Source organism: Juglans microcarpa x Juglans regia, chromosome 8D, assembly GCF_004785595.1.
Source record: "Juglans microcarpa x Juglans regia isolate MS1-56 chromosome 8D, Jm3101_v1.0, whole genome shotgun sequence".
NCBI lineage: Eukaryota > Viridiplantae > Streptophyta > Magnoliopsida > Fagales > Juglandaceae > Juglans > Juglans microcarpa x Juglans regia.
The window spans coordinates 35,395,253-35,401,900 of NC_054608.1; positions in this window are offsets into that span (position 1 = coordinate 35,395,253).

Consider the following 6,648-nt stretch of genomic DNA (forward strand, 5'->3'; position numbering starts at 1 on the left):
TTCGTCATCATCATTATCCTCTTCTTCGTCCTTCTTATACACCTCATCCCCAGATTCTAATTCATCTTCTTCTTCTTCTTCCTCACTTACTTGAATTGAACAATCATTTAATACGGATGGGTCGAGATGGACAGGGGAACGTCATCTCTACACAAGGGGAGTAACTCGAGTGCACTGACGTCAACAAACAAGTTAATACCTTCTCCATCTTCCTGGTATTCCTCTGCAATCGAAGTGTCATCTTCATCTTCACTATTTTCGTAATCTACACTCGTTCCTGCTTCATATATATTTCGAGGTACAAATTTTTGTATGACTCGCCAAGTTATCTTTCTGCTATCTTCAACAGCGCTTTTCATTTGATCAATCAAGTAATAGATTTGGGTAGCTCGACAAGCCAATGCAAATGGATCATCTTCGTACCATTTAGATGCAGTATTGACACTCGTAAAGTGATTATCCCTATGTATTGAAACTCGACCACCGCCTAGATTCCACCAATCACATTTAAAGACATATGTTATAGACCCAACGAGAAATTTCAATCCGATAATATCACGTATGACACCATAATAGTCAATATCATCTATTCCTTGACTCCCCTCGACCAACACACCAGAGTTTTGAGTCTTTCTATTACGTTCACGATCCAAAGTATAGAATCTATAATCTCGAACCGTGCATGCAGTGTATCGAAGTGCTCTATTTGAGGGACCACAGGCCAATGCATACAATTCAGGAGAAACTGATCCGGGATCACGAGTACGTTCTTCCAAAACCTAACAATTGAAATAGTCTATATTTATTAAAAGTTACACAGAGTTAAAAGTTTCAAAATGTAACATATATAATTTTAGTTCATACACGTTCAAATCATCCGAAAAATTCTTCCTCGTGTCTTGCCTTTATATTCTCTATGCCTTCAATCCTAAGTTTGTCCATGTGCTCACTGTATGTAAGTACAAAAGAAGTATATTTCGAGCACAATAGTTATAGTTAAACTTCAAGAAACTAGAATTATTCGAAACATGCAACGACATACCTGAGATAGTCATCAATATCCTGGCAATTATTTAGCACATACCATCGAACTTTACCCAATTCTCCATCAATTAAATCGTCAACTGTTTGTGCACCCAAGGGTCGTACATTCTGGGAAAACACTGATAGCTCAAGAGGAGGTGAAGCAGCAAGATCAGCATTTCGCTCTTGACGATTAAATCGTGTCTCAACATCACGAAGATATAGAGAGCAAAATGTTAACCATTCATCGTGTATATAGGCCTTTGCTATTGAACCCTCAGCTCTGGCTTTATTCCCAACAGTACGCTCCACTTGACCCAAATATCTTTCAACTGGATACATCCAACGGAACTGTACCGGTCCACCCAACAGTACCTCTCGAGGTAAATGTATTGTTAAATGGACCATGACATCAAAAAATGATGGTGGAAAGATATGCTCGAATTTACATAGTATAGTAGCAATGTCTTCTTCCAGTTTTCGCAACATATCTCGATTTACTACTCGAGCACACAAATTCTTAAAAAATATACAGAGTTTGGATATGGCAACACATACATTAGATGTCAGTTTCCCATGAATTCCCATAGGTAATAACTTCTGTAAAAATACATGACAATCATGACTTTTCAATCTACTCATTTTTCAGTCATCAGGGCTTATGCATCTATCAATATTTGAAGTATAACTATCTGACAACTTCACACCTTGCAACCATTTGCAGAAGTCCATCATTTCCTCCCTCATCATCGTAAAACATGCATGTTGCATGATCACCTTGTTGTCTTCCACCTGCAAATATAGATTATGTTTAATTCTCATTTTCTCCAAATCTTTCCTCGTCTTGATCGTGTCCTTCTTCTTTTTGTTAATGTTTATCAATGTACTCAGTATATTATCATAGATATTCTTCTCTATGTGCATTACATCCAAATTATGTCGCAACATGCAGGATGACCAATACTGTAAGTAAAAAAAATACTACGCTTTGTCAAATTCAATTCTGTTGCGCCTCGTTTTCTCTTGTTCTTCCCTCGACCTTTGCAAAAATTGTTCGCTCTAACATGTACCAATTTTTCCACTATCTCTTCCCCAAACAACTCATTTGGTGCAATTTTGTCCTCTACTCTCCCATCAAACTTAGTACATTCTCTTCTCCATGCATAATTTGCTGGTAGATAACATCGATGATTCATGAAACACAACTTCTGAGAATATTTTAAACACTCACTAGCAGTTTCTCTATTACATATCGGACAAGCTAACTTCCCTATCGTACTCCAGCAGGAAAGATTCCCATATGCTGAAAAGTCATTTATCTTCTACATTACCGCAACATGTAGCAGAAAAGATGTCGACGTGGATGCATCATAAGTTCTGATGCCTATTTCCCATAACTATTTTAGCTCTTCAATAAACGAGTTCATGAATACGTCAATGTCATTCTTAGGTGATCTCGGGCTGGGGATAAGTAAAGTTAACAAAAAGTTGGGCGCCTTCATGCACTTCCATGGTGGAAGATTATACGGAATCAACACTATGGGGCAAGTGCTACAACTTGTATTCATATTTCAAAAAGGGTTGAATTCATCGGTTGTGAGTCCCAGATGCATGTTCCGAGCTTCTATCCCAAACTCTGGGTATTAATTATCGAAAGATTGCCATGCAAGTGAGTTAGCTGGATGCCTTATATATGTGTCATCCTTAACTCTTTTCTCCTTGTCCCATCTCATATCGTGAGCTGTTTTCTTACACATATACCGCAACACCTTAACCGACACGTTTTTCTTACCTTTCTACCTCGACTCTCTGCATATAGGACATGCTTGTCTCTCCTCGTTCTCCTTCTAAGACAAAACACAATTATTCTTGCATGCATGTATGAACTTGTACTCAAATCCTAATCTCTTTCTCAACTGTTTCACTTTATAAAAGTTCTTCGACAATGCAGACCCTTCGGGAAGCACCTCTTTAAATAACTCCAATACCATGCTTATTGCTTTCGTCGACATCCCACATAATTATTTAATGTGAAGCAATCGCACAATAATCGACATTTTAGAATGTTTTGACAACCTAGATAAAGCTCGCGCTTTGCATCTTCCCACATTGCAGCGAAATTTTCACGATCAGTCCCTCGGCCACTTGAGGCATTGTCGTTAACCTCATCCATAAACATTCCAGCTCCAATGTCATTCGACATCTCCTCCATCTCATCTTGCTCATAATCATCATCTATGTGCCTTAAATAATCTGGATGATCGACAATACATCCCCTGACTGTTCATAAGGCTCACCATACAGTACCCATAGGGTATACTCCAGATCCATACCGTTCACAAATATATGACTTTCAACTTCATCCAATCCTATCGCACACAAATTTTTACACCCTCGACATGGACACTTAATGTAACCACGACTATCAGAGCAAAGGCTCGTGCAAAATCAATGAAGGTTCTTACTCCACGCGCATAGAGTACGTAATCATTTCCAAGTCTATCGTCCAGATGCATCCAACTTTTGTCCATTTCTAAAAACATCTATCTATTAATAGCACGTACATAGAAAATTCAAATGCATGTCATGCTCCAATTCTCATTGCTCTTTTGATAAGGTAGTTAGTCTTATCTCATTTGAGATTATATTATCCATATTGCACAAATCTCGTCACTCTACTACTTTCCACGTTAGTAGAAATTTCGGCAGCACCTCCTCATAGTTCTCCAAGTACACATATTCACATAGAGGGATTATGACCCTACAAACAGTATACCCGAAGAACAGTAGAGGAAGATACCGAAACTTCATATTAAATGTGGAGAGTATGAGTGACAAAAATGTGCAATACAGATAATATAATCTCAAACTGTCCACACTGGAAAATTTAAGAATTAGTGGACACATAAATGTACACTAATTCCCAAACGGGTCTAAAGTTATTTATGCAATATCACACAATATCTATCAAAAAACACTACAAACAATATCTCCATGTTGTTTGAATTAATAATGTCAAATTAATAGTAGTATTATATTGTTTAATTAGAGAGAGATGAAAGAATATGTTTACAAGTTTCCTATCATGAGTAGATAACGAGGGAGAATGATTTTGAATGAATGTCTAAATTTTAGTCTAATTACTTAACTGTCACAAACTCTTCGGTCTTGGCAACTCTCAAGGTCAGAGAGACTACGACAGTCAAGCAATTAGACTAAAATTTAATCAAGATCATTTACTATTATTATTTCTAAATTATAATTTTAATTGTTATTATATATCTTAGGACATTGTTATTGATACCTATGTAATTTTAATTGTTATACTTAATTGAGTGAGTTATTTATTTATATAGACAATAAGTAATAATTTCTAAATAATCATTTATTTGATCCTTATTTATTTACTCTCCATTTTATTTTAAATAAGTATATTTATTTATTCCAACTCTCTATTTTTTTGGTGGGTTCAAGACTTTTTTCTTGAAGAGTATTTTACTTTCTTTATATATATATATATATATTTAAAATTATAATGGTTTTGAACCTCACAATAGTAAGAATATTTAATAAGTTATTATTATTTATAGTTATTATATGTATATTATAGTTTATATATGCATAATAATCATATTCTATCTAAATTAGTATGAATATATTATATATACGTATTAAATATTAAATATTAATTCTCATATTAAATGTTTTTAATTTTTACTTAAATTAAGTTCCTAAACTTATAATTTTCTTGTTAAAAAAATTCACATAAATCCACAAACTAAACACAATATATTTCTAACCATATAAACATATTCAATAAAAATTCACAAACAATAATTACAATATTTCAAATCTATATCACAACATATTCACAATATTTCCACAACAATATTTCTAAACATATTAATTCATCAATAAACACCATAAACTTACAAAATATTCACAAAATTTACAAACAATAATCATAACATTTCAAGTGTAAGGACAAACACAAGATAATTTTCCATTTTAATAGTAAGCATAAACACAACACAATTTTTTATATTAATTCATCATATTACACAATCCATATCACAAATATTTCCTTCTAATTCATCAATATAAACAATTTAATTCCTTCTAATTCATCAATACCCAATTGATACATATTCACTATGTATATATACAATCAAAATTCACTACTCAACTCAAAATACTCTAGTACCCATATCCAATTCATCATAGTCCTTCAAAAAACTCACATTATAAACATCCCATATTCATCATTATCCACAATAAAATCACAACAAAATATATAAGCATATTGCTCAAATTTAGAAATATACATAGTACTCACAATAGCCTCTTACAAATCAAAATCTTTGAGCTTGCCAAAATAACCAATCCTTCAAAAAAATACAATACTAACTTGTTAGAGACATATACATAAAAAAAAAAAAAAAAACACAAGACAAATATCATAAAATTAAAAAAAAAAAAAAAAAAAGAGTTTTCTCTTACCAAAATCAATGGAGCCAAAGTTCCAAAATAATAACTCTCTCTCACTCTAACTCTCTCTCTCTCTCTCTCTAACCCATGACCCCCTCTCACTCAACTCTCTCTCACTCTAACCCTTTCTCTCTCTAACCCACAACCCTCTCACCCTATCTCTCTCTCTCTCTCTCGGTTATTTTCACCCACGGGAGAAGCAGTAGAAATGACTCTGCTTCCTCCCATGCGTGTATTCTTGTAAAAACTAAATTATTAGATGGAACATTCGAACGTTTAAGTTGTACATTCGAACGTTAACATATCCTGCCCAATTTTCAGATGAAACGTTCGAACGTAAATAAATTTAAGCTACATTTTCGATAGATAACGTTCAGACGTTAAATATACATGTTTGAACGTTACTTCCTATGACAGAGTCCGAAATCGAGCGAAAAATTTCCTGCAATTTTAATTTCATGTTCAAATGTACAAAAATTAAATGTTTGAATGTATATAACTTTCCTTGCAAATTTCATCGATTCACATTCAAACGAAATATTTTAACGTTCGAACGTTTAAGGTCATCTCAGAGGTGAGGAAATCGAGCAGGAAACTTTCCGCTCTTCTCGTGTTCGAACGTATTATAATTTAACGTTTGAACGTAAATCAATTTCCTCTCATATTTCATCAATTCACTTTCGAATGTTAATGTTGTTAGTAATATTCTAACTTATAGTCAATAAAATATGGTCTACGAAAAGATTATAAGAAGTATTGTATGTTTTGTTATAAATGCATACATGAATTTAATTAAACTATGAATTGTTTTTCCATTATATATACAGTATTAGTGTATAGTATTAGTATATACAGTATTAGTGTACAGTAAGTAACAATATTTGTAAAATCACCACATCTTCTCTGGGTGATGGTTTCCATTTATATAAACATGTGAAACAGAGTATGATTTGAAATACAATGAGATAAAAACGGAAAGGATAAATTACAAATACAAACTGCATCTTCTAAGCCTTATCTCCTATAATCAAGGAGGATAAGATAAATGAGGATTCCGTAAATCAATAACTGATTTACTGGAATCCTCTACAGCCCCCCGCAAACTAAGAGTGGGATTGACACAAACTCTAAGCTTGG